Raw genomic sequence first — 27,896 nt, 5'->3', positions numbered from 1 at the left:
GCTTGATGTGGCCTCCAGGGCCCCTGTAACACACAAACCAGTAGTGCAGATCGATCCAAAAATAGATAGGAAATAGCTGGCTGCTGAGATTTAATAACTTCATTTATTCATCCCTTTGATCCTAGCAGTAAATACTGCTCGGCCCTTAATATATACAAGCTCTGAGTGACAGTGGGCACAAACATTCCTAAAGCAGCTTTATTGTTGTTAAAAAGAGTTTGCCACCTGATTAGGAGAACTGTAGCAGTCGTAATGCAAGGTGACATTTACACAGGAGAAATACCACAGAGTGATATATGGTTTGGAAATAAGGAAAATTATTTCTTGGAAGGGAGAGATTTGAAGAAAATGTTTTGGACATTTAGAATTCTGAGTCTTAAACTGGCTCTTAAAGCCAGAATTTCAAGAAATGGATAGAGGAAAGAGAGGCATTCAAAATGAAAGAATAGCATGGGCAGGGAAGCAGGGAAAAGCACTGACTATTTTTAGGCAAACTGAAAAATAAGCAAAGGGATTACTATGAAGTCAAATTGCAAAGTCAAGCCATTGACGTCATACTAAAGAGTTGGACTTCATCCTGTAAGCAAAGAGTAAGGAAAGGCAAGGTGATAAATAAAAGTGAGGAAAGCAAGTTCTGAGCAGCAGAATGACATCTGTGACCTTGAACATTTTACTTGACCTTTTTCTCCATCCATTTTCCTCCCCTACACAGCAAATGGATGGGACTAAGATCACTTCCTGCCCTCACAGTCTAGGAGACCACTACATCTCCAGAGTCACTGTCATTCTATATCTGCTGGAACATCCGAGTTCTCGTTGGTATACCCTCTCCAATGCTATTTACCTAGGCTCTACCCAATACTGTTGTCATATCCTTTAGACTCTACATTTTTCTTCTCTGTGGATCTGCTTTTCATCCTCTGCAACAGGAACATGAGCTATATTTCATTCATTCACAGAAAGGTGTCCTACAAGCCCAGATCTCCAGCTCCCGAACCACTCCATCAGCTATATTGAGATTCTTTCCTGGACCTCTTCCAACCTTCACCTCAATTAGATGGGCATGGGCAGCTAGTTAATTCTTGCACTTTCTCCATATTATTGCTTCTCTCCTAGGTTTTTTGTTGTGGTTTTGTTTTTGCTTTGTTGTTTTTGACTTGGTACTTCTACTGTTCTGAAAGAATGTAAGCAGAAATATCAAAGAGTAACAAATAAGTAAGAATTACTGGGGAAAAGTGATGCCTTTATAAGAGTAAAACATTATTCTTCACTATAGATAAAGTATAATAAGGGGGAAATTTTCTTTTATTTGTGAGAATTGTAAAGATAGTTATATATGTACTTTTTTCAAAAATCAAGCCATGCGTGGTGGCTCACGCCTATAATCCTAGCACTTTGGGAGGCCAAGGCAGGTGGATCCCTTGAGGTCAGGGGTTCAAGACCAGCCTGGCCAATATGGCAAAACCCCATCTCTACTAAAAATACAAAAATTAGCTGAGCATGGTGGCACATGCCTGTCTACTAAGACAATTTTTTTCAAGAGTATATAAATATCTAATATGCCAAAATATCATTCAATAATGCGATTCTGAAACTAATGTCATGAATTGGGTTCAATAAAAGAACAAGACTTTTTTTGTCTCCAAGTATAACGTGTTATTTCTTTCATAAGTCTTCTCAGGACTTAAAACTGCTTCTTTGAAGTAATCTTTAAAGCTTTCATCCTCTCTTGTCTTGTCATGGCTACAGTATTTGTTAATTAATTCAACAAATATTTTCAGGGTGCTGAGGTAAAGAAATAGATTAACATCCAGACATTGAAAAGTCTGCAAAAGGAAGGCTAACATGTAAATACAGAATTGTATGGAATGTGGTAGTGAAGTAGGAGGTGACACTCAACTCTGGAGGTGGGACTTGGACACTGGACCAAATTGAGGACTAGCTAAAACAAGACCAGAGTGGAAGCAGTTTTCCATAAGACACACCCACCAGTGTGCCATGTCAGTTTACCATTGCTATGGCAACACCTGGAAATTACCACTCCTTTCCATGGCAATAACCTGATAACCCAGAAGTTACCGCCCTTTTCCTAGAAATTTCTGCATAATCTGCCCCTTAATTTGCATATAATTGAAAGTAGATATGAATGAATGCAGGACTCCCTCTGAGCTGCTACTGGGGCACACTGCCTATGGGATAGCCCTGCTGTGCAAGGAGCAGTGCCTCTGCTGCTGCTGCTGTACATTGCTGCTTCAATAAAAGTTGCAGTCTAACATCACCAGCTTGCCCTTGAATTCTTTCCTGGATGAAGCCAAGAACCCTCCTGAACTAAGCCCCAGTTTTGGGGCTTGCCTGCACTGTGTCAGTAAGTGATAGAATAGAGCTCAGTATGTGGTCCAGGAGGGAGTCCAGCAAATATTTGTTTTTAATTTGGCTCCTGTTTGTGTTGTCTGTCTGCTTATTGAGGAGACAGTACTACAAGAGTTAAATGTGTAAATGGTGTCACAGTCTGTCTGTGATGTCTCAGGGGGATTCACTGAGAAGGCAATTCACAAAATTCACAAATGAGGCTTTAAAAAGTAAATTAGAATTTGCTGGGTCAAAAATGGAGAAAGTATGGCCCAGGCATAAGGAATAGAAAGTGCAAAGACAAAGAAGGAAGTTAGGATATTGTGCAGAATTAAGTATGGCTTGTAAATGGGTGTGAAGTGATGGGTAGTGAGAGAAGAAATGGGAGAATTGGCAGGGACTAGATGATAAAGGGATTTGCATGTCCAACAAGAGTTTGGATTTTGACTGTTGATTCCCATTTGTTTATTGTTAGTCTGTTTTTGTTTTTGCCTTGTATTCATTATTTTGGGGACGATTCCTCTTTTAGGCATTTGTTGAAAGAAAGCTCAAGACCTTCTCCCAAGAGGAAGATGCTCATATAGTTACTTTTACATACAAACACATCCATGAACTTGGAACCCAAGTTTCAAACCACTGCAAAAAGTCACTTAAGTCATTGACAATTATTGGGCAGGGAAACTGCAAAATCAAAAGTGTATTGTCAGCCAGGCACAGTGGCTCACGCCTGTAATCCCAGCACTTTGGAAGGCCGAGATGGGCGGATCACCTGATGTTAGGAGTTCAAGACCAGCCTGGCCAATATGGTGAAACCCTATCTCTACTAAAAATATAAAAATTAGCTGGGCGTGGTGGGCACCTGTAATCCCAGCTACTTGGGAGGTTGAGGCAGGAGAATCGCTTGAGCCCGGGAGGCGGAGGCTGCAGTGAGCTGAGATTGTGCCACTGCACTCCAGCCTGGGTCTCCAGGAGGCCAGAAGTTTGAGACCAGCCTGGCCAACATGACAATTCCCCATCTCTATTGAAAATACAAAAATTAGCCGGAATTGGTGTCAAACACCTGTAGTTCCAGCTACTTGGGAGGCTGAGGCATGAGAATTGCTGAATCACTTGAACCCAGGAGGTGGAGGTTGCAGTGGGCTGAGACCATGCCACTGCATTCTAGCCTGGGTGACAGAGCAGACTCTGTCTGCCTGGAAAAAAAAAAAAAAAAAAAAAAAAGGCATATCTTCAGAGTGAACCCTTGGAAGAATGTGGAGAATCTATTAGAAGGGATGAGACTAGGCCGGGCGCGGTGGCTCAAGCCTGTAATCCCAGCACTTTGGGAGGCCGAGGCGGGTGGATCACGAGGTCAGGAGATCGAGACCCTCCTGGCTAACACGGTGAAACCCCGTCTCTACTAAAAATACAAAAAAACTAGCCGGGCGAGGTGGCAGGCGCCTGTAGTCCCAGCTACTGGGAGGCTGAGGCGGGAGAATGGCGGGAACCCGGGAGGCGGAGCTTGCAGTGAGCTGAGATTGTGCCACTGCACTCCAGCCTGGGCGACACAGCGAAACTCCGTCTCAAAAAAAAAAACAAAAAAAAAAAAAAACAAAAAAAAAAAAAGAAGGGATGAGACTAATGTTAGGGAAAATAGGAATTTATTTCAATATTTCAGCCAGGAGGTGAAGGTCTATGATAAGGTGGCAGCAAATATTTGTTTTTAATTTGGCTCCTGTTTGTGTTGTCTGTCTGCTTATTGAGGAGACAGTACTACAAGAGTTAAATGTGTAAATGGTGTTATTACTGAAGTAGTGATTTCAGATATAAATGTAGCTTCATGAGGAAGGATGAAGCATTCAGAGGGCATGATGGATTTGAAGTGTCTGTGGGTTAGACCACTGCAGGTATGGATCAGCAGGCCAAAAGAGATGTCAAAAATGATTTTTAAAATATTCTGTATCTCCACATAGAGGTGGTAGATTTAATAGTGTGAGGGGATAAGATCGTAGTGGTGAAAAAGCATAAATTAAGAAGATTTACAGGCATCAGGCTGGAAGATTGCTAGAGCTTATTCCCTATCTCAGGAATTTAAGCCTTAACTCTCTTGGTAACTACTGCTCTGTGTTGGTACCAGGTTTGTGAATGACCAAGCTACTGACAAAAGATTTCTCTCTAAGAGTGAGAGCCTTCCCAGGGCTTCGAATCTGGTTAAGTGAAAGATGGAGAAGATGGTGAATTTTAAGGAACCATTTGATGGATGTTATTAGGTCACAAACTTGACATTCGTAAAGCTAATAGGCCTATCTTTTATTGCAAGCTACCTGAGGTTGGGTACATTTTTACCTGGATGAAAAGCCTGATGCTGATACTGGTTAACACTTCTTACTTACCTTTCTGAACCTAAATTTCTCCATCTGTAAAATGAAGTATACACACCTACTGAAAGAGCCAAGCAGAGGGAATGAGATAACCTAGCTAGCCACCTGTATAGCTGCGGTGCAAAGAAGCTGTTGAATAAGGAGTTGGACCTGGAAACTCTGACCTGCCTCTTTAAGTTTTCTAATAAACCTTCCAGATCTAACTAGTCAATGAATGACCTATTTTGATTCTCAGAACTGCCACTGCTTCTACCTATCTGAAAAGACAGGAATGTGAAAATCTGTTTTAGAACTACATTTTATGTTTAGCTAATTTTTATTTTCCTTACTCTACGATCTGTACATTTGGGGTGAAATGATTATATTGTGGCCACTTTAGAATGTCCACTCTCTTTGGGAATTAAAAAGTAATTACAATTTCTTGAACTGCCTTATCCTACAGCCTAGTACAGTGACAGCTTTATTCTAGATTCTTCAGCATGCATTGTTTTCTTGAGAACCTTTGGAATTCTAGCCATATCATGCTAATGATACTCAGCCTCATCAAAGTCTCACTGATCGCTTTTCTGTACTTGAGATATTAAATGAAACTCTCTTTTGAGAATGTTTGAACTGGAAGGGGAGACTTCAGAATTCATTTAGTCTACTTCATTTTATAGGCCACAAACTATTCATTTTAAGTTTGGTGTGCTCCAGACCTGATCACATTTTCCTCTCTATTCTTATGTCAGAGTTAAAAGAATGTCAGCTATGCACTTCCCGCTTACACATTAATATAGAGCCCAGACTGCAGGGAGAAGTGAAGACTTGAAGTGGGGAAAGAAGATTGGGGAGCAGAATTACAGTGTGTTATATGGTACTGCAGCCCCTCGAGGGAGCTGTAATTAATGTGTATAAGGAAAACACTGCAAGGAAGCTAATTTAAAGAACATACTGAAACAATTTTCTCCTGGCTTTTCAAAACAAATGAAGAAAAAAAGAAATCACCATCAAGTTTTGAGGAAGCATGAAGAATTCCAGCAGAAAGGAAATTTGTTGAGAGCCTGAGAAGGGGCTGCTAATAATAGCTGGTTAGAATGTAAAGCCTCTTTTAAACTTAGGCTTCCTCCACCATTTGTCAGAGCTCTGTGGTCCCTGGTCCATTCATTAAGCATTTCACATGCATGTCACTTTCATTGTGGGTCAGAGTTTGGTTACAACCCACTGACTGCTCTTTCTTTGCATCTTGGAGACTCAGTTCTTTACACCAGTTGATATCCCACTAGCCTTTCCTTTCTGCTTTCCTGCTTATCCTTTTTTATCCTAAGCTTGTTAGGTAACTCCAGAGTTTAGAATGCCTTGTGATGGCATGTCACTTGATCTTGATGCTATGAATTCCCTAGAGCGAAGTCTTCCCAATTTTTTGCCTACAACCCATAATAAGAATTTCATTTTCAATCCAACCCAGTACACACATACATATGTGACTGAAAATTAAAGTTTCATGAAAAAATACTGTGTGTGACATGCTTTGATACTTTTGCTTCTCTTCAACTCTATTTCATTTATTTAGGAACAAAGAAACATCAAAACTCATTGAAGAGGGCCATTTGATTCTCAGTTCTAATCCCAATGAGTATACTTCACACGATGAGGTCTTCAGACCATCTGCAACAAATCACTTGAAGGTGTCTGGTCCCAAACCCTCCCCCAGACCTACTGAATGAGAGTCCATACTGGCAACTTCTAGGAATCCATAGTTTCAGCAGTTCCTTGGTGTGGTTTTAAAGGTTAAAAACTAGCCCCAGATCTTAACATCTTAACTTTATCTACTCACAGAAAGCTATCTCCTTTGCTAGTTGATTTTTTTTTTTCTTTTGTGTAGCTATCAATGTTTAGAGCAAAGGCTCTGATCACTTTTTTTCCCCCTTTTAGAGACAGGGTCTTGCTCTGTTGCCCAGGCTAGAGTGCAGTGGCATGATATTGGCTAACTGCAGCCTCAACCTCCAGAGCTCAGGTGATCTTCCTGCCTCAGCCTCCCACGTAGCTGGAACTAGAGTGCATGCCACTATGTTCAGGTAATGTTTAATTTTTTTTTTTGTAAAGACAAGGTCTCACTATGATGCCCAGGCTGGTCTCCTGGCTGCAAGTGATCCTTCTACCTCAGCTTCCTAAAATGCGGGGATTGCAGGTGTGAGCCACCAGCCCTGGCCAGGGTTCTGATCTCTGAATTCCCCCTTCTTCTTGCTGATATAGATCAGCTCAAAAGGTACTAGAAACCTTGAACATCTAGTAATACCTTATTATATGCCAGATGCTATTCTAAGTGTATTGTATGAATTAAACCTCACAATAAACAATGTTTTGTGTGTGGCACTATTAACCCATTTTAGAGATAGGGAAACTGAGGCATGAGGAAGTCTAATTTTTCCGAAATTACATTGCAAGCAAATGACAGCACTGGGATTCAGATCTAGGCATTTTGACTCTAGAGCCCATAATCTTGACCATCACCCTCTCTAATTCTTCACTTAGCATGAAACGGGAGATAGTGATTAGCCCTATTTGTCACTGAGAGTCTTAGGTGATTTCACTAACCTACAGTGTGCTACAGGAAGATAAATTAGGGGGTCATTTGGTCCCATCTCTACTGCGTACCCATCCTTGGCTCTAGGGATCTAATGATTATTCTTCCTCCACTTGTCTGTCTGTCTTAAGAAGGAGGGAGAGTAGCAGCTTTCTGCCGTTATCTGTAGCCTTGACTCATTGTCTCCTGTCAGACTAACATAACTCAAGCCTATAATAAAATTCAAACACTTCAAATACAGCAAACTTAATACTTAGTAATTATTATATCATATAACAAATGCTCTTATGGATCATTAAATTCATTATATCTAAATATTCAAATGATTCTGACCACACAAATGATTCTGACAAGACAAAGGGATAATTTAAAGTATATATTTAGAGCAAAATGGCCTTCAAAAGTCATTATTAAAGAAACTTTGTCAAGTTTCCTGTTGGGGCATGCCAGCTAGTCTTCAAGGGAATTTTCTAACGTTTCCTCTAACACATGCCATGGTAAGTAAGAGGAGACCAATAAAGAAGAGCTGAATTCTGAAGGATGACTTCAGACAATAACCATTAGAGGTGAATTGTGACTGTTGAACAGGTAGAGAGATAAGGAACAGATTTCTGGTCAGAGGGTTCAACATATGTGAAGACTAAGGCATGAAGGATTATGTTGTCTTCAAGAGTTGGAACTGAGAGAAGGGAAAAAAAGTCACACAAGGTGAGACAAGGAAAGACTGAGTTGAGTTGAGAAGTTTCTTACAAGCTTACAAACGTGGGTCTACTCTTCTCTACACTCAGCTATGTATGAAAAAGACCTGTCAGGTTCTCACTGTGGGGTCTCATCCATGCCCCCAGTTTAAGACGCTTGCCCCAGATATACTCCAGCGTTTTAGATGGCTTGGGGCTTGCAGTTGGCTCATACACATGAAGTATCCAGAAGTACTTGCCAGGATGAGTACACAAATTCTGTCTCTCTTCTACAGCGTTGTTCAGTTAGGAATAAAGATGAAAGTGAGGGTTGTGATAGCTGTGTATGTGTGTGTGGCCGTGTGAGTGTGTTAGTGTATGCATCCCTGTGTGCATGCACTTAAATACACTTATATGTATATGATAGAAAGATCCATGTTTCAGACAGGATACTAAGATAGAAAGTTAAGTGGAAATGTTATAATTTTGTTTCTGCTATTATTTACCTGTCAGGTATTTGTCTCAGTTCTTGAACCAATAGGCTTTTAGTTACTATGGTTATGATAATGCTAAAACAAACATTGTTTATGGATTGTACTTTATATCTCAAAGGTTTCCAGTATCCTTATTTATGTATTATTTGAATTTTTTCTTAACCTATGAAAAAGGCTGGGTGCCATGGCTCACACCTGTAATCCCAACACATTGGGAAGCCAAGGCAGGAGGATTTCTTGAGGCCAGGAGTTCAAGACCAGCCTGGGCAACATAGCAAGACCCCATCTCAACAAAAAATTTAAAAAATTACCCAGGTGTGGTGGCACATGCCTGTAGTCCCAGCCACTCACAAGGCTGAGGCAAGAGGATTATTTGAGCCCAGGAGTTTGAGGCTGTAGTGAGTTATGATCATATCATTGCATTCTTGCCCAGATGACAGAGTGAGACCCTGTATCAAAACATTTTTTAATTAAAAAATTAAAAATTCCATATGAGACTGGCCCTCGGTGTGCCTTCCCAGCTGCCCTACCCCCACCCTATGTAAGCCTATGATTTGTAGTATGTTTCTTCATGTTTATTTTGAGTATTAATAATGTAATCTTATCATATTCACCCTGATAGGACACTTTAGAGTTTGTTTAATGCACCATCTTGGGGGAAGAATTAACCAACAACCAAGATTTGAATACAGCTTGGTCCTGGGCCTCCTTGGGCCATAGCGCCAGGCAGCTGTAAGTGGTGCTGGAATAATTTCTCTTTAGCCGCAGATACCGCATACTCTAAACAATTTGCAGCCTTCCTTCTATAAGAGCTGTTTCTGAAAGGAAATTCCCCAAGCCCAGCTCTTCTGGGTATCTTCATTTCAGCTCTGAAGCGCTTACTCTTTGTAACTGAAATATGGAGAACTATTGTATTTTTGGTTCCCTAACTCAGAGGAAACATAGAGGGAATTTGCTGTAATAACTGATCTGAGTTGGAGTGTTTGATTCCTGACACAGAGTGGAGGAGAGCATTGTGAGGGGACATTTCATTCACGATTGTTCTGTTAAGCGAGAGGGAGGTGAACTGCTCACAGTCTATGTCAATGAGAATTTCCCTTAGGATATTTAGTGTGTGGTACTAATGCATATTTAAGCTTATTTATAACAATGTTTGCAAAATTCCAAACTTGGAATAGAACTCTAGATCATAGTGGCCAAAGAAACTGACTTTGCTTGTGAGCAAGTTGGATCAAGATCTATATGAGAGCTTTGGGGCTAAGGGAAAGAAAGCATCGTCCCAAGAAGGAAGACTTTGCCTTGATAATACATTCTCTTACAATGTGATTCTCCTAAGAAACCATAAAAGAGCAGTTAGGGACCCATCCACGCATTTTAATATCTGAAGAGTTTCAGACTGACTGCATGTTTGACAGCTATAGGAATTTTATTTTTATAAGAATTTATCTATAAAAATAAAAGGATATCTACTATCTCTAAATCTATGTATCTGAGTTTTAAAAATATAGCTTCTCTTTAGCTTTTGCTAGCGTATGCTGTCAGACTCCTTCATGCTGCCAGACTCATCCAAAAATTAATTCTTCTAATGCATGCCATATTTCATGTTGTTTTGGCCGCTTTTGTACATTATGAAGAAAACAGGGAAGATAATGGTTTTCTTTTCCAATTTAATGTATACATGTGATAGAGAAATGTAAGTATGTTGTACACCCAGAGGATCAAACCTAAAATGGCAATAGATTTGACTGCCTTTTTTAAAAAAGAATCCTATTTTATGTAATCTGGACAATAAGGCACACATGGCTGGATTAGAAATATTGTTTTTAAGATCTCTTTCTAATTCTTACTTTATAACCATAAAAAAATGAGGCTGTGTGTTGTTGCAGGAAGTCTTATTGCAAACACACGTGCATGTTTATGTGCAATTTGTAAATTAGCTCTAGAGAGGTGTAACAATAAAATGGAATTGAATTTAGCCATGGCTCTTATGAGTGTGAGTAAAGTATGCATGTGGAAACCTAAGACATTAACGAAATCAGCATAGACTTTAATGGCATTCTGGTGTCTTCAAAAGATCGCCACCAAATAAAGCTTAATGTGTCAAAATGGAACCCCAAGTAAGACAAATGTGGGAAGAAGTTCAAGGAACAGAAACTGTTTGGGGAAGATGATTTGAATGTCTTCCAAAACCTTCGAGAAGCATTAAGCTCAAGCTCAGCCCTTTATCTTTGACAAATACCACACTGTGTATCTGCTTGTTATTTTGTGGTCCTGTTGCTCCTGTCAGCTTGTTAAATGGAACTCTGGTTCCATTCGGGAGATGATAACGTGGTAATCTCTGTGCTTTGCTCGCCTAGGCGTCCAGAGGAGCGGCTGTGCCCGACTGTGTGAGGCCGCCCAGTGCCAAGGGTAACCAGTGGCACCTGCGCTGATGGCAAGCAGTCTGCAGCAACAGATTGAAAATGTTCTTTTCAGATCTTTAGACTGGAACTTGAGCTTTACTTTTAAAAGTTTTATGTCCACAGCAAGGTTGACAAAATAAATTACTAAACCAATTGCTTTGGGAACTTCCAAGCCGTGACATTAAGGTAGCTGCGAGTCATCATTCTTGACGAAAGGCAAAGGAGCAGCTTCAGAAATTGTGTGTGTCTGAGGGAGGTGGGGCAAAATGTGTAAGTCTGCAGACCTAGGGTAAACAGGGCTCATTTCTAAGCATTTATTTTCAGGAAAGGAATAAAAGAGCTGTTCATTCTCAAATTCAGACTTATTTTATATTAATCACAGGGAAATGGGTACCCCATTTAATGACGTTGTTCATTCTCACAGAGAAATACTTGTAGTGAAAATGCAAAATACTGTTTTTCTCTGCTGAGGCTCCTCATCCTGTGGTGCCCACTTTACTCTCCCAGCAGAGAATGGAGAAAAACACCAAAAGCAGCACCATGAAACGCAGGGCTGTTAATTCCCAACTCCATCAGGGTTCTGCCCTCCTTCCCATTTGGGGAGCTGAACTGAGCCATCAGAACTTTCCTTTTACACTCCCTCTAGAATACAAATCCTGACAAAATTAAAGGGCTTTATACCCCTAAAGCCTCAGAAATTCTACAGGGTAGGGTGAGGGTAGGGATGGGGTTGAAGGGATGAGAAATTCATAGGTTAAAAACAAAAACTTTGGAGAAAAATCCAGGCTCTGCCAATTACTATCAGTGGGACCTCAGCTAGTTACTTAGATGTCTGACCCTCTGCTTACTTGTTTGTGAAATAGAAATGACCATACCTGCCTCATGTGCTTGTTGGAAACATATGAAACAAGATAACTTCAGGAGCAAAGTGATTTATATCTGCAATGTTGAAATGGATAAAAAATAGATATGTGAGTGCATAGATGATAAATATGTCATAAAACAAAGGCAGCAAAATGTTAGCAATTGTAAGGAGAGATGTGGGTGTATGCATGTTTGTTATATAATTCTCTCAACTTTTCTGTGCATTTGGAAGCATCTTAATCAGGAGGAAGCGATTTAGAAGGGCAAGTCTTTTTCATGTAGGTATAATTCCTGCATTCCTTGCCTCTAGTTGAATTCCAGATGTAGGCACATGGCCATACTGAACCTTAGCAGAGACTGGGAAAAAAAAAAAATATCTTTTTCATGGACCACTGTCAGCCCAGCTAAAATTTAGGAATTTTGTTTCCAAGGAAGAGAGATATTCGGGAAAAGTAGGCACCTTGATTGGTCACGCAAACTTAACTCTCTGTGGCACATACTACATGCCAAATAACAAATGGTGCCATTCCTATTAAGGAAGGGAAGCGATGCCTGCCCCTTTTCTTCCTCGGGGTGGAGTGTCCTGCCAAGTTTCCCGTTGTTCCTTGGGTGACCCAGGGGGCTTATTGCTTCCATCCCTGCTCAGCTGGTTTTGCATTTCCGTGGCAGCATTTTACTCCACCCTCCATTGTTCATCCTAGATTCTCTCCAGAACCCCCCCCCCCCAAGTGGAGGCCTGAGGTTAGCTTTTGTGTGACATGGGGTCTCTATTCTTCCATGTATTTAAGCTCAAAATGTTACCTTATGGCAGAATGCTCTTAAAAGTCTTCAATATTGTTAACTCTTTGAAAGCAGTGCTGTGTGAAACCAGCTGATTATTCCATTTTGGGTCCCGTAGGAAGGAGTTCTGTTGTCTATGGTTCCTCCTCATTGCCTTGTTGGTGGGCATGCCCTATGAAGCAATGCAGGGAGGCCCCCATGATAGTGCAGGCACTTGGCCTTTGATTTCCACCCAGGGAACTCCCTCCACCTGTCTATGAGAGAACTGTGTTGTGGAAGCTCACCAGGAGCCCTGTGGAAGACCAACACGTAGAATAGACAGAGGAAGACAAACCTCCAAAACACACCGACCACAACAAATACAAGACAACAAACAGCAATAACATTGAGAATAGGAAGCTCATCATGGAGGAGAACCAGGACAGTGTTACATCCACAAAACCCAAAAGAAGAAAAAACAAATCAAGAAAGACTGGTCAATGGCATATAAAACTACTCAGTGACTAAAAAAAGATAAGGGCTGGTTATTGTCCTTTAGTTGGTGATTTTAACAAAGAGTCATTCCAGGGAAGAAGTGAGGGCAAAAGTCAAATTTCACTAGGATGAAGATGACAGAGAGGTAAAGGAGGGAAGATAGTAACTACGTAGGAATTCAGCAGCAAAAGGAAGGAGAGGTTTGTGGTCACAAGGGTAATGTGGTATAGGGAAGGGTTTTGTTTTGTTTTTGTTTTTGAGACAGGCTCTCACTCTGTTGCCCAGGCTGGAGTGCAATGATGCAGTCTTGGCTCACTATAGCCTCGAGGTTCAGGTGATCCTCCCACCTCAGCCTCCGGAGTAGATGGAACTACAGGCACACACCACCATGCCTGGTTAATTTTTGTATTATTTTTGTAGGGATGGGTTTTTGCCATGTTGAGCAGGCTGGTCTTGAATTCCTGGCTTCAAGCGATCCGCCTGCCTTGGCCTCCCAAAGTGCTGGGATTACAGGCATGAGCACCTGGGCTAGAAAAGGTTTCTCATGATGAGAAAGACTTGAGTGTGATCAAATGCTGATAAGAAGGAACCAGAGAAGAGGCAGAAGTTAATGATACAGAAGAGATAGGAGGAAGCTGCTAGAGAGAGGTTGCTTAGAAAGAAGGTAAGACAAGATACCATCCAGGCAACCGGAAGAGGGATTGGCCTTGGCTAGAAGGATTCCTCTTACATTGGATCGGAGGGTAGGCATATGCCATGGTTTGCATGTAGGTCAGCTGGCACAGGGTAGAATTGTTACTGCTTTATTTGGTAAATGTATTCCTCTAAAGTCATCTGCAATCATATCGCATTAGCTCTTTTTGTGACACTGTTGGTTTTTTTCTGGAGTTTATTAGCAAATGACAAACATTTCATTACCAGCTCCTGCTAAACAATGTCTCCTCTATCCCACACTTAGGCATTTCTGAAACCAAGTTCAAGTCCTAACATTTATTTTCATTGAAGTTTATACTATTAGATTTAGATCATGTTTCCAATTTGTCAAAATCTTTTTATATTTTAATTGAACTCACAACATATCACTAATGTGTTTCAGTCTTGTGTTACCCATACATTAAACAATCTGCTGTATGTCTTCATTTAAAGAACTGTCTTTAGCTCTATTTTACTTTTATTTCATCAACTACTCTCTTCCCCAACCCTGAGACTCAAGGGAAGAAGAATTAAACCGAATGCTTTGATGGTAACTGATAAAACCTTTCGTCCTAAGGAGTCCTCCCAAATTGGATTAAGTGGATTCATTTGTGTTTTGCGGTGTTTATATTTGAGGGAGACAAGGATGTGAAAACTCTCACTCTCTCTGTGTTCATTCTCACAAATAGACGGATACCGTCACTTTTCAAGGCTTGTCCATCTGGAATGCATCACAAACACATTGCTGGGAAAGTAAAAGTTCCAGAAAGAGCCTCGTTTTCCCCTGGAACTGTGAAATTGAGTGGCCTAGTTCCCTCCTCCATGTTATTGTAAATTCACAGGAGTGTAATATAAGCTACATTTTTAACCATTTGGGATAGCTTATGATTGAATAATGCTTCCTGCCAGACATGTTTTCCCTTTATTTATCACTTACTCTTCTCTCTAATTTCAGCAACAGCAATTGCTGATTATGAAAATGACTCTAGTTGTTCAACCTCTCATAACCACATTTAACTACCAAAAACAATCTATCTGCTACTTTGAAAAGCTGTTAAACAGGCAAGCAATTTATTCCTGCCTTCTTGCAAGCAACCAGGAACAGGGCCACGTTCTCTTTGTTCCTTGCATTGCTTTGAAACCATGAGTGCCTCTTTCTAACTTGAATCAAAATCTGCTTGTTCCTAACTGCTGCCTTTGCAATCAGTAATTTGACTCAGTGGGCTTAATTCAAAGCAGGCACTCACATTCTTTAGACTCTTTGTCAGTCTTCCAGGAAATCAAGTTGAACAACAAAAACAAACAAACACCGGCCCTAAATTAAACCAGATAGGGAGGAAGAAATGTCAATGAATGATGAAGCAAAAATCACAAGAAGAGTCAGGAGAAATAAATAGAAAACATTTCAAGACTCCACCTGCCGTGGCCCCATTAGCCCCTCCTTTACCTTCCTTTCGTAGAGGAAATCAAAGCAACTCCTATGAGCGATCATTCTAGTCAGCTTCCAGACTTCCAGAGCCTGCTGAATCTAGCTCCTCCCACCCTGCCCCCAGCAGGTGAGCACACCTGGGATCGCTGCAGGCTGGCATTGCTTCGTGATTTCTCTGCATCTCAAACAGCCGGCAGCCCTGCAGAAACCTCTTCCCTTTGCTGAAATAAAGTAGATGAATTAATTCCCTTTTGAGTTAACCCCCACCTGGTCCCCCTCAGTAACTACTGGTACTGGGATAGAGAAGCAGTTGGCAGTTCTCTTAGAAAAACCAAATAGTTTTCCTTTGTGATGTGCTCAACTTTCTCTTGCCCCAGGCTTGAAAATACAGGCCTTATCTTTAACTTTCCTTGTGTGAATAACCAGGGCTTAACAAGATAATAGTGGGTTACCATAAATTGTTACAGAGGCACTCCAAATCTCAAACAGAGATGTTCCCTGGTAAATCTGATGTTTATTATGTTATGTTATTTATGTTCTTTTATTTATGTTATTTACTTATGACCAATGTAAATAGGTCAGAGGGTGTTCCTTTCTGAACACGCTTTAACTAGATATGTTGGAAATCTATTACGTATTGTTTATTTTAATTTCATTAAAAATGTTCTCAGGTTTTAAGTGTGATTTCTTAGTGCTCTCATTTAATTTTTTCTTCTTTCTTAAAATAACTTATTGAAGACAGAACTTTTTCAAGGTATTTATAGATATATCTGAGGTATTCATGATTTATATAAAATGTACAGGTGAAGAGTTACCTTCTAGTATAGGCCTTAAGTATGTTATAGCTATGTGCAGTAAAGTTGATATTAAGTGTATTTAATATTGCTACCATTTCTTCTAATCCTTGAATTTTCTCTGGAATAAAGCTGCAGTGTAATGAATGCAATTAATAAAAAATAGAAGAGTTATTTGTAACTGGAAAATGGGAAAGCACTTTGTTCATTTATGGTAGAATATTTAATTGGGGTTCCTTCACACATGCACCTTAGGAAAGTCACTTGTTCTTTAGGTTTAAAAATAGTAATTTAACTTCACACAATCCTTAACTCTTCAAAATTTTTAAGGAATTAAGGGCAAAAAACCTAGATATGTTCCACAACTTTGGTGACAATAAATATGAAATATGGAATCCAATTTTTGAAGAATATAGCCTGTCATCCCTTTAAACCACGACCATTTTTACAGAACGTATAGACTTAAGAAAACACTAGTGAGTCCACTCTGTGCTGTGGTATATATTGCTAGCGTATTGGATCTGTGTATTGAGTGTTTTGGGAGCATATTGACATTATGGGCAATGCAGTTATTTCCCATGACATTTTAAAAATCCATTTCTGTATTACATATTCCAATCTAGTGAAAATTAGATCTACTCTATTTAGATTTGGCATCCAACACTTGTTGGCCATGGCATGTGATGTAATTTAAACTGCTCATGTACGTTTAGGAGGAGATTGATTTATAGCCGTCTTTGCCTGAGACAAGCACAATTTAAACTAATTCTTATTGATCTAGAAACATTTAAGATTGGTTTTGAAAATTCTCAAGAATACAGAGCTTTGGATACATCTGAGCCATTTTGCTAAGCATAACTGTCACGTATATAAAAGCATGAAACTGTTAATACATACCCTTCTTTGCCTTGGCGTCTTTGTTAGTCATTGCATACCTAAAGGCTAATTTCTGCTCCAGATGCTGTGATGTCTGCCCAGCTGGCCCAGCTGTTAGGATATATGCTATTTGCAAATGGCAACATAAATAGCATATCCAGAATATTTTGCAGGCTGGGACTTTGCCATTAAAGGCTAAGATATATTTAGTGTTAGGGATAATTGTTTGGTATATTGTAACCAGAATAGAGCTAACAGAATGCGAATGGGTCTAGCAGAGTGACTCATAAAATAGTCAAATGAAGAAATTATTTACTCAGACATTTCCATATTAGCATGTAATGTGCACTACAAATTGGATTTCCTGTGAATGTTCAACCATTGTGTGCAGAGTTTGTAAAGGTGTCTGATATTGCCAATGTATCATTTAAGAAGACCAAATTGCATCAGGTTCTCTAACCAAGTCTCGTTTAGCATCTGAAGGAGTAGTTCTTCTAATTATTTTCTGATTGCAGGATAGCTTTGTCAGAAATTTTCAACTTGGAGTTGGTAAGAGTTGGGTTCTAAATTCTAGCAATTTCTATGACGACCCAGTGACATTAAACAAATCTCCCATCTTTCCTAATCTTTTCTATTTCTGGTTTCTCAACTTATAATATTGAAGATACCTGCATTTTAACTGTGTTTGTGCTTTGTCAAAGAAAGGTGCTTTATACATGGTCTAGGTCTATTTGCTTTCAAACTTTTCCTCAAGATCTGTCTTTCGATGTATAGTTTTTTCCTTTTTTTTTTTTTTTTTTTTTAATGTTTCTGTTTTTAGCTACCTAGGTATTCATAAGGTGATTGGAATACAACAGTACATGGCTTCTTAAGCACCCCTAATTTAGACAAGCTTTTCTAAATAGGACTTCTAATATGCAAGGCAAAGAATATTCTAGAACTCAGTTGTTTGTTTTTATATTCCAAATTATTTTATTGTTACATCTAAAAAACAGTGGTGTCTGCCCTTATCTGATTGTGGATGCTGCTAAATATACTGCTGGACCAAAATTTGATTCATTAACTTTTTTGGATCTTAACCTTTTAAAGGTGCTGTATGTCCATTGAATCTACAGCTTTACCAAAGCCCCTGACAAAGCACTGGTATCCACAAGGAAAGGCAAATGTTGATATACAGCGACTGGAACTGATTTTTATCCATGTGGATGGTACCAGACTAAGAAAATTATCCATCTGGGCCATGTAATCTGTCTTTCCAGAAAATCACTAAACTACATATCTAATAACACAGTCAGTGAGATAATTTCCTTTTATTGAGTAATTTCCTCATTCGGTAGGGATTTTAAAAGCCTAGGGGCATTTTGAGCATATGGTTCAGGAACATTATTTTAAAATGTGAATTATCAATGAATTTCAATACAATTTAAATAAAATAACTTATTTTCTAAGTGTTACAAATATAAGCAGGATATTTCTACAAAGGCTTTTGCTTTTGAGTCAGAGTTAGGAGCTGGAGATTAAAAGCTTTTCTTCAGTATTGTTAGAGCATGGTGCATCATTCTCCATTGCCGGCGGTCAATTCTCTCTAGACACAGTTGATCGCTTCTCCCACATGAAACAATTTCTTGAATTGTTTGAATTGTACTTGAATTGATAACCTCACTGGCTGTTTCTTCCCGATCTCTTTTGCTGGTTCCCACTTGTGTCACTCCCCACTCATTACTGAAGAGCCCTAAAGTTCTGTCCTTGAACTCCTTACCTATCAACGATCATCCTTGCTTATCTCAGCTAGATTCAGGGCTTTGTATATTGATCAATTACAGATTTGTATCTCCAGACCAGAACTGTCTGCTGAATTTCTGACTTGTACATTCTGCTGCCTACTCAGTATCTCCACTTGGATTTCTAGTAAACATCTAAAATGTGTCATCTCCAAAACTGACTTTCTAATTTAGCTCGACACTTACTTTCAAAAACTACATGCACACCTTCTGTAGTTTCCTGCCTCTTAGGTCAGAGCAACTCTATTCTTCCATAGTTCAAGCCAAAATTTTCAGTGACCTCCTTGACTTAATACAAATATACGTTTGGCCCCTGCCCTGGCTCCTGACACAGAGCACATAAAACTCACGTACATTTCTAAGTGATGGGGTGACAGGAGCTTACTTTCTGTATAAAGTCTCTTAGAGAAAATCTTGTTAGTGCTACCTTAAAAATATCATGGGGTGAGTTCAAGCTATATACTTCTTCTTTTTCTTGCATACTTACTCCAGTGGGCTATCTTGTTGAAATATCCAAGATAGGTGACTGTGTGGGCCTTCAGGGCCACTCTTAATTATAGTCCCTGTGCCTTGGGGTTTCCTAGGCTGGCGGGGGGGGTGGGGGGGGGCGGTGGCGGAGCGGGAGGGTAGGGTGGGGGTGGAGGGTGGGGAAAGAGAAGAATCTCCATAAGGGTAGAAAATGATTCATCTTATATTTTTCTGCAACTTTTTTTTTTTTTTTTTTTTTTTTTTTTTGAGACGGAGTCTCGTTCTGTTGCCCAGGCTGGAGCGCAGTGGCGCAATCTCGGCTCACTGCAAGCTCCGCCTCCCGGGTTCACGCCTTTCTCCTAACTCAGCCTCCCGAGTAGCTGGGACTACAGGCGTCTGCCACCATGCCCGGCTAATTTTTTTGTATTTTTAGTAGAGACGGGGTTTCACCATGTTAGCCAGGATGGTCTGAATCTCCTGACCTCGTGATCAGCCCGCCTCGGCCTTCCAAAGTGCTGGGATTACAGGCCTGAGCCACTGCGCTGGGCCTCATTTTTCTGCAACTTTTTCACCGTTGCTCAGACTTAAAAAAGATGATGACTGTTGGTCATTAAAAAATTAATTTTCCATTTATGAGCAACCCTCTTTGGGTCTTTGAGGTCATATATAGACCATGATGAGATAATTATCTTATAGATTATATCTATTTTCAACTGTTGTAAAAGTGTTTTAAATTAGATCAAGGCTATTTTTAGTTTCTGAAAAGTTAGCTTATAACAAAAATCTTGCTTTTTCAAAAAAAGTTAAGCATATTAAAAAACAGAAAAATAATACCATATGAAAATAGAGTTGGCCGGGTGTGGTGGCTCTTGCCTGTAATTTCAGCACTTTGGGAGGCTGAGGCAGGCACATCACTTGAGGCCAAGCCTGGCCAAACCTTGTCTCTACTAAAAACACAGAAATTAGCTTGGCATGGTGGTACACGTCTGTAATCCCAGCTACTGGGAAGGCTGAGGCATAAGAATTGCTTGAACCTGGAAGATGGAGGTTGCCATGAGCCGAGATCATGCTACAGCACTCTAGCCTGTGTGACAGAGCAAGACTCTGCCTCAAAAAAAAAAAAAAAAAAAAAAAAAAAAAGTAGAGTTAAATACCACAGATACAGATATAGGAAGCCTAGACAATATCAAAGGAATAAGATGATCCAATTGTGAACCAGAAAGGGTAGATGAGAACATTTTTTAATCTAAGATCTTTTGTAGAGATAAGCAGAATAAACAATCACCCTTATATATGTAGCTCTTCAGTCTGCATCAAAACACTGTCCGAGTGGGAAATAGGGAGACTCAAGCAAATATCCTGTTGGTGGTGTCTCTTTATCCTACTTTAACAAACACTAGGATCTGGACTGTGAAATCTGAGACCAATCTCTGAAGAGACACAGATGAAAGTGAAAATGCTACTCTATTTTCTATCACTCAATTTCTTGTCACAGTTACTATCATTAAAACATACTAAAAACATAGAAAAGGCTGAAAGTAAAGCTACACATCTAATAAGATTTGTAATATAAATAACCCTCAGTGTGTTTTTATTCCCGATTGCCTTGTCTTCTTAGGCTCTGATATTTAATGATTGGATTAAATATCTCCTTTTCTGTGTATAAGGTATTGACACAAATTTTTTTTTTTTTTTTTTTTTCTTATTCACTTCTCATCAGGCAGGTGGTTGAAACTAGGTAATGCTTGTCTTTTATGGCCATCTTGAGAGAGAATCATTTTCACCAGGGTACAATCTCCTGTGTTTTTTGTTTTGTTTTGTTTTGTTTTACCCTTTTCTCTCAATCCTACTGCAAAGATAGACGGGAGTTAACAACTCTGGTTAAAATTATGCCCATTTTCAAATGCTTTCTTTATACTTTTTAGCCTTCCATAATATAAATAACATTGTGGTGTTATTGTAATAACAAATTCAGGAAAAAGAAACACCTTACTGCCCCCGATTATCTTAGTTTCAGAAAACTCTACCCTCAGATAGAGGTTATACATAATATTTATCCACTGCGCCCAATCACCAGGGTGCTATTTTGTAATGAGAAGTCCAGAGAATTTTCTGAAGGCATGACTTAATCATCAAATTACCAGATTCTAAAAGGCTATTACATGTTTCTATCTCTGTTCATTGATTCTGCATGAGTCATCATCCTTGCAAAGGAAATTGACATTTCCCCCACTGGAAATTGGCAGAATACATATAGAAGGCTTAACTTCTAAAGTTTTCTGCATATAGGGCTCTTGAGCTGTTATATCCTCTAGAAACCCTGGTCATTCAAATATTTATGATTTGTATAGCATAGAATGTACTTCACCAATCTTCCTTCTCCACAGAGAATGACAACATGCCCTACTATGTTCGTATGACCTTTTTATGTTTATTGTACAACAGTATTTGCATTCAAATTGGTACCTTAAATTATAATCTCTAAACAAGATTTCTTGGTGCGTTTCACTGGAAGAGATGCAAAGAAAGAGATACAGGATAGGATTTATCAATGGCCTGACTGTCAGGACTTATACAACATGTTCCTGACCTCTCTGGTGGAGTTTAATGGAAATGGCTTTGGAGACAGGCAGTCCTGGGTTCCAGCCTTGTCTCTGGGGCATACTTACTCCATGAATTTAGGCAAGTTACTTGTCTCTTCACGTGGTCATTGAGAAAATAAAATAACAAATCTGTATCAGTAAGGCACCTGGGACAGGTAGCCTCTTGATGGATATTACTTGTCTTTTTCCCAGGCTGTCCTGTCCTGTTGCCATCTTCACACTTTTGCCTAAATGCAGAGTTTTTTGTTTTGTGTTTATTTTAATAGCTAGGGCATTTTAATCATTTTTGTTAATTGAGAAGTATCTGAAGCAATTTTTTTAAAAAATAGGAAGCACTGTCCAGGCGCAGTGGCTCACGCCTGTAATCCCAGCATTTTGGGAGGCTGAAGCGGGTGGATCATGAGGTCAAGAGATCAAGACCATCCTGGCCAACATGGTGAAACCCCGTCTCTACTAAAAATACAAAAAATTAGCTGCGTATGGTGGTGCACACCTGTAGTCCCAGCTACTCAGGAGGCTGAGACAGGATAATCACTTGAACCCAGGAGGAAGAGGATGCAGTGAGCCGAGATTGCGCCTCTGCACTCCAGCCTGGTGACAGAGCGAGAGTCTGTCAAAAAAAAAAAAAAAAAAAAAAAAAAAAAAAAAAAAAAAAAAGGAAGCAGTATGTTTGAGTGCTCAAGCAGCTGTAGTATATGAACAAGTCAAACTCAATATAGTCATGCCAGAGACATTAGCTGCATGTGTGGGAATGAGCGTGGAGTGTCACAGGTGGCTGAAATCAGGGCCAACCCAGAGTGAGTGTTGAACATGATTTCAACTCTTCCAATTGACATGTTTTTTTTTCCTTTTTGAGGAGGAAAAAATGCTCTAGCTTACTATATCTTGTGTTTGCCACCTGTATAGTGGGCTAGAAAAGCAGGGGGTGGGGGAGCCAAAGGCAATGGCTGATTAGAAAAGTGTATTTGAAATGTCTTGAATGCTTCAAGAAATAAAATTAACTGACACTACAGCCTTACCAAATGGATGATAATTATATTGGGCTTCCTGTGATTCCAGTGAACGTGGGTTTTAACAGAATACACACACCTTATTGTCCGTTCATCCTTGCATTATTGTGGGAAAAAAACTTCTAGTGTTCAATTTCTTGTATAATCATACAACTTAAATTTGTAGTTTCAGTATAATCTTGCCTTCTCCTACCTATTTACAACTTCCTGAAAATATATTGAGTGTGGATCCTGTACGTAAGTGAGATTGTCTTCGCTAAGAGCTTCTTGCAATCACAGGAAAAGGGGAAAAAAAAGTTGTTACAGCTGATCATTGCCAGAGGGTGAAAGTTCAAGAAGTAGAGAAAAAGAAGATTGTAGCATGTAATTGGAGTTCTTGGTTGCATACTACAGAATCCATTCTATGTGGTTTAATCTGGGAGCAATGCAACCAGGGATGACACCTCAAAAATGCCCAGCCTCAACACTAGACTGCCCTAGCAGAAATACTGCTGCTGCTATTGTCACTTACGACATTAAAGTCACTTATGACATTAGAGTCTAGGGGTCAGAAACTGTGTCACAGCTCCTCAAAAGAACCAGATATTCTGCCGCCATGCTTTCTCCCAAGGAGCCATTCTTTCATGCAGCTAATAGTTTATGTTGTTTGCTTTCACCTTCAACGTTCACACATTTGGGTTGGCTTGGTGGCTCCACATTCATTACAGGCTAGTTTCCAGGGAACCTGAGAAATGTAGTTTTAGTTTTTTGTCTTCTATAGTATAGCAATCAAAGGAAGCTAGAAGGGTGTTGGAATAGATGCTGGTTGAACTGCTTGTTAGTATCTGCTCCTGATGGAATTGAACTGAAAGATGTTACAGGTGTTTACTCCTCAGTGGTCCATGCTGGAACATCACTTTCTGTTTTCAGAAGCTCTATTGCTATATGTAAAAAACAACAACAACAAAAAACATTGCTGTTTTCTTCTGCACTTGATAAAAATTCTCTTTATCCACGTTTTGCCATAATATGTATTCAACAGTGCAGAATGCTGGTGACCAGTTTTACTTGTTAACCCAGGCATGGCTGAGTCCTCAGAGCCTTTTAATTTGAGTCCATTCTTAGAATGATGTGCTACATTTTCTGCGATGGCACCCACTGGCATGCAAAGGAAAAACTGGATTTTCCAGGTTGATCAGAAACGTGGATGCCATACTAAATTCTGAATAGACACATTCATGCATCTTCTTGTCCACCAGCTGCCGGAACTCAGGGAATTTACTACTTCATCCTTTTATGCCCAACACCCCATCAACTCCAGAGGCAGCTTGGCTGCATGCCAATGTCAGTGTAGAATTACCATTCTATCCTCACGGGTTCACATCCTTTGTCAAGTCACCAAACCCTCAGAAATCTTGATGAGTCTACCTAGACGTTTTTGTTCGTTTGTAAGACTCACTTGTACAGAGTTTTGAGTTTTCTTAAGATTTTAGAGATATAAATAAATCATTAATTAAGGATTTAGAATTCACTAAGAATGAAAGCTTTGACAGGTAGTGATTTGAAAGATATGCTTAGTGCTGGCAGGTGTTTAAGGGCCAACTATTCTGACTTAGAGGAAGACAACACAAGTAGTAGGTAAGGGACTTGCCAAAAAAATCACATGCCTGGCTAATACCAGTGCTGAGATTGAACCTCGAGGACCCTGCCTGCTGGACGGGGAATGTTTCAAAGGTCCATAGGTCCTAAGTCCTCATCATCCTATATGAAGCATGCACAAGATGCCACATGCTAGCTGAGACCATGCTCTGAAGGATGTCTACATGAAACGACCATGAAAAATCATACAATATGGTTTACATTCCCAACCCACATCTTCTCAAATTCACTACAAGCTGTCCATTTTGCTGACAAAACTGAATTTGAATTATATGCAATAAATGACACCAACATTATTTTCATCGCTAAAAGTAAGAGCACTCTTTCTGTTTTTAATCACTAGCGTGCCATTAGCTGCAGCCAGCCATATTTGTTGCTTACACTATAAGCATGTTTTTTGTTTTTTTTTTTTCTGGTTTGCTCTAATTCTTTGCCCTCTTAAAGGAAAAGCAAGGGAGGTTTATGAAGGGCCTTAAAATGAGAGAAACTAATTAATTGCTGACTTTTTATATTTATCAGCAAAGGAAAACATTTCTCTATTCTCATAACACTTCTGACACCAAATGTGCGGATTTTCCACATATTACAATTCTCATACCAACTAGGTGCCCTATAATTTAATTCAATTCTGGCTCTGAAGTTAGCACAGACCCCACAGTTTAAGGAATCAGTCCCACAGCCTGCTCCACTTCAGATGCTGATTATAAGCCTGAGCTTCCTATACTTCGGACTGAGGCTATAAATCAGAAGTTTCTCACGATTCCTTCCTTAAGTTCAATAATTTGTTAGAATGGCTCCCAGGACTCAGGAAGACACTTGACTCACCATTGTCAGTTGCTGATGAAGGACACAATTCAGGAACAGCTAAATGAAAGAATGAGGTATGTGGGAAGGGCCGTGGGGAATCCACGTCCTCTCTGGGCTTGCCACCCTCCCCGCACCTGCATGTATTCACCAATCTAGCAGCTCTTGGAACCCCTTTATTTACAGTTTTTGTGGGGGTTCCATTATATAGGTATGATTGATGACATCACTGGCCTTTGCTGACTAGACTCATCTCCAGCCCCTCTCCCCATCCTGGAGGTGGGAGAGTGGAGCTGAAAATTCCAACCTTTTAGTCACACGGTTGGTTCCTCTGGCAAGGGGCTACCATCCTCTGAGTCATGTTATTAACATAAACTTGGGTATGGTTGAAAGGGGCTTATTAGGAGTAACAGAAGATGCTCTTCTCACCCCTATTGCTTGAATGATTCCAAGAGTTTTAGAAGCTCTTGTTTCAAGAACAAAGATGCTCCTGTTACCCCTATCACTTAGGGATTTACCTGAGTTTTATGTGCTTTATGTCGGGAACCAGGGCAGAGGCCAAATGTATATTGGTATTAAGTCACAATCAATAAGTACTTTTTAAAAATGTGAATTTATATATAAGTGAAAATAACTGTCCATTTTTTGCTTTCACAAATTTTGATGTCAATGTGGAATGATCTCTCACCAGTTTAAACACAGTTGAGTTCTTACATAGGGAAAAATGGGAAGCAGAGGTTAAAACATGTATATTAACTATGGTGTTCTGAGTGTAGACTCTGGAGTTCAACTATCCAGGTTTGACTTCTTCCATTTCTGAGCTATGAGGTCTCAGGCAAGCTACTTGCCTTCTCTTTATCTTAGCATTTCATCTATAAATTTAGTATGTCACAGGCACCTAACTTTTAGCATTGTTGGGAGATTGAGATGGTGCATGTCAAATGCCTGCCATGACACCTTCTCAGAGCTGATACTCAATAACAGTATTAAACATTTTGGCTGGGCACAGTGGCTCATGCCTGCAATCCCAGCACTTTGGGAGGCTGACGCCAGAGGATCACTTCAGGCCAGGAGTTCAAGCCACCCTGGGAAACATAGGGAGATCCTATCTTAAAAAAAAAAAAAAAAAAAAAAAAAAAAAAAAGTCTAGCTCCTGTTCCCATGTTTTCATTCATTTAAAAAAATTATGACAAAAATTTTTAAGTCAATTTTATTTTAATTATAGCAATTATTTTAAGTATAAAGAGAAATTTAAAAAGGCCAGGCACAGTGGCTCACATCTGTAGTCCCAGCTTCCCAGGAGGCTGAGGCAGGAGGAACATTTGAGCCTAGGAATTCAAGGCCAGCCTGGGCAACATAGTGAGACCTCATCCTTAAAAATATATTTTTTTAAAGTATGGAGCACCTACCAAGTCCCAGGCACTATTGTAGGCACTGAAGGCACACAATTGATAGATGAGGTCCTTATTCTAGTAGAACTATGAACATTTTCTTATTCAGAATGAAATTTAGGAAGCAACCAGAAAATACATATAGACACTGTCATGCCAGGCCCCTATTGATTCCAACAGGGATGGCTCGGGAAGAGACCCGGAGCCAGTGAATGAGACATAGGGTTTATAGAGGACTTACATACAGAGCATTCCAGGAGTGGCAGGCTGGACAGGAAAACCACTACCATTTGTAAAAAGCATGCAGATTATATAGCATTTTCACTTAGCAATCTTCACCAAGCAACCTCCCTTTAACCCAAAACAAAAGGCCCCTGATCCCTGTATAGTTTGCATTCCAAATGATGGGCCAGGGGTTCAGATGTTCTTCATAGATGAGGAATGAATCTCCAGCTTGACCACTCCTGGATTCTTCTCAGGGTGTGCTTGAGTTATTGCTGTTAGGTGTGTCTGCCATACAGACCCATGGCATGATTTTCTCTAAGAAGCTTCGTGATGCATTTTGGTAAACGTTGTAAAGTTGTAAAGTTCTAAATGGACTTCAATTAATTTTTAAAAAGTAAACATACATGAATAAATTTAATCCCTTCCTCATAGCTTCTGATATATCCCTGATTAAAAAAAAAAAAAATCAAAGGATCAGATGTGGTGGCTTACACCTGGCGTGTAATCCCAGTACTTTGGGAGGATGAGGTGGAAAGATTGCTTGAGGCTATGAGTTCAAGACTAGTCTGGACAACGTAACAAGACCCCTGTCTCTTAAAAAAAAAAAGAAAGAAAATTAGCTGGGTGTAACGACACATACACATGCCTGTAGTCATAGCTACTTGGGAGGCTGAGCTGGGAGGATCACTTGAGCCCAGGAGTTGGAGACTACAGTGAGCCTTGATTGTACCATTTCACTCTAGCCTGAGCAATAGAGTGAGACCCTATCTCTTTAAAAAAAAAAACAAAAAACAAAAAATCAACCAAGCAAACCAGCAAAAAGTTAATAATCTAGGGCTTAACCTACCTGGTAGGACATAAAGGAAGCATAATAGAGAAAGTTCTCAGAACTGGCTCTGCCCCTGGTTCTGGGTGGGCGAACTCTCTGTGACTTATATAACCTTCCTCACTTGCTTGAGAGAAGGGAGTTGCTGGGAGTTCCTGTTAGAGGTTTTGCAGAAATTGCCCACAGCTGAGACTCTAATTTAGGGTCGTTGTTCCAGTGAATGGAAATGAGCTGAAGGAACAGCCATGACACTCACTTTCAGCTAAGCAAGGAGACCTGCCCTGGGCACAGGCGGAGTGAAAAGCCCAGCCCTGAGAATTACCCACTTCCTTTGACCTTTTCTCTCCAGAGCTACATCTCTCTTTCCCTCCTTTCTCCTGCGTCACAAAAAA

The 27,896-nt window shown here is 39.9% G+C and overlaps 1 protein-coding gene and 1 long non-coding RNA gene across 5 annotated transcripts in view; one reads left to right on the top strand and one right to left on the bottom strand.

Moving 5' to 3' along the window:
* Positions 1 to 27,896, top strand: part of MACROD2 (mono-ADP ribosylhydrolase 2) — a 2,180,049-nt gene that overhangs the window by 1,013,311 nt on the left and 1,138,842 nt on the right. The window lies entirely within an intron of this gene.
* Positions 85 to 25,227, bottom strand: LOC104670077. The gene is made up of 2 exons (XR_749092.2): positions 25,084 to 25,227; positions 85 to 1,174 (listed from the first exon to the last, which is right to left on the bottom strand). It is a non-coding gene; the product is annotated as an uncharacterized LOC104670077 (long non-coding RNA).

This window comes from Rhinopithecus roxellana, chromosome 13 (assembly GCF_007565055.1).
Source record: "Rhinopithecus roxellana isolate Shanxi Qingling chromosome 13, ASM756505v1, whole genome shotgun sequence".
Lineage (NCBI taxonomy): Eukaryota > Metazoa > Chordata > Mammalia > Primates > Cercopithecidae > Rhinopithecus > Rhinopithecus roxellana.
The sequence above is the reverse complement of the archived record's forward strand: the minus strand, read 5'-3'. Positions and strand labels throughout refer to the sequence as shown.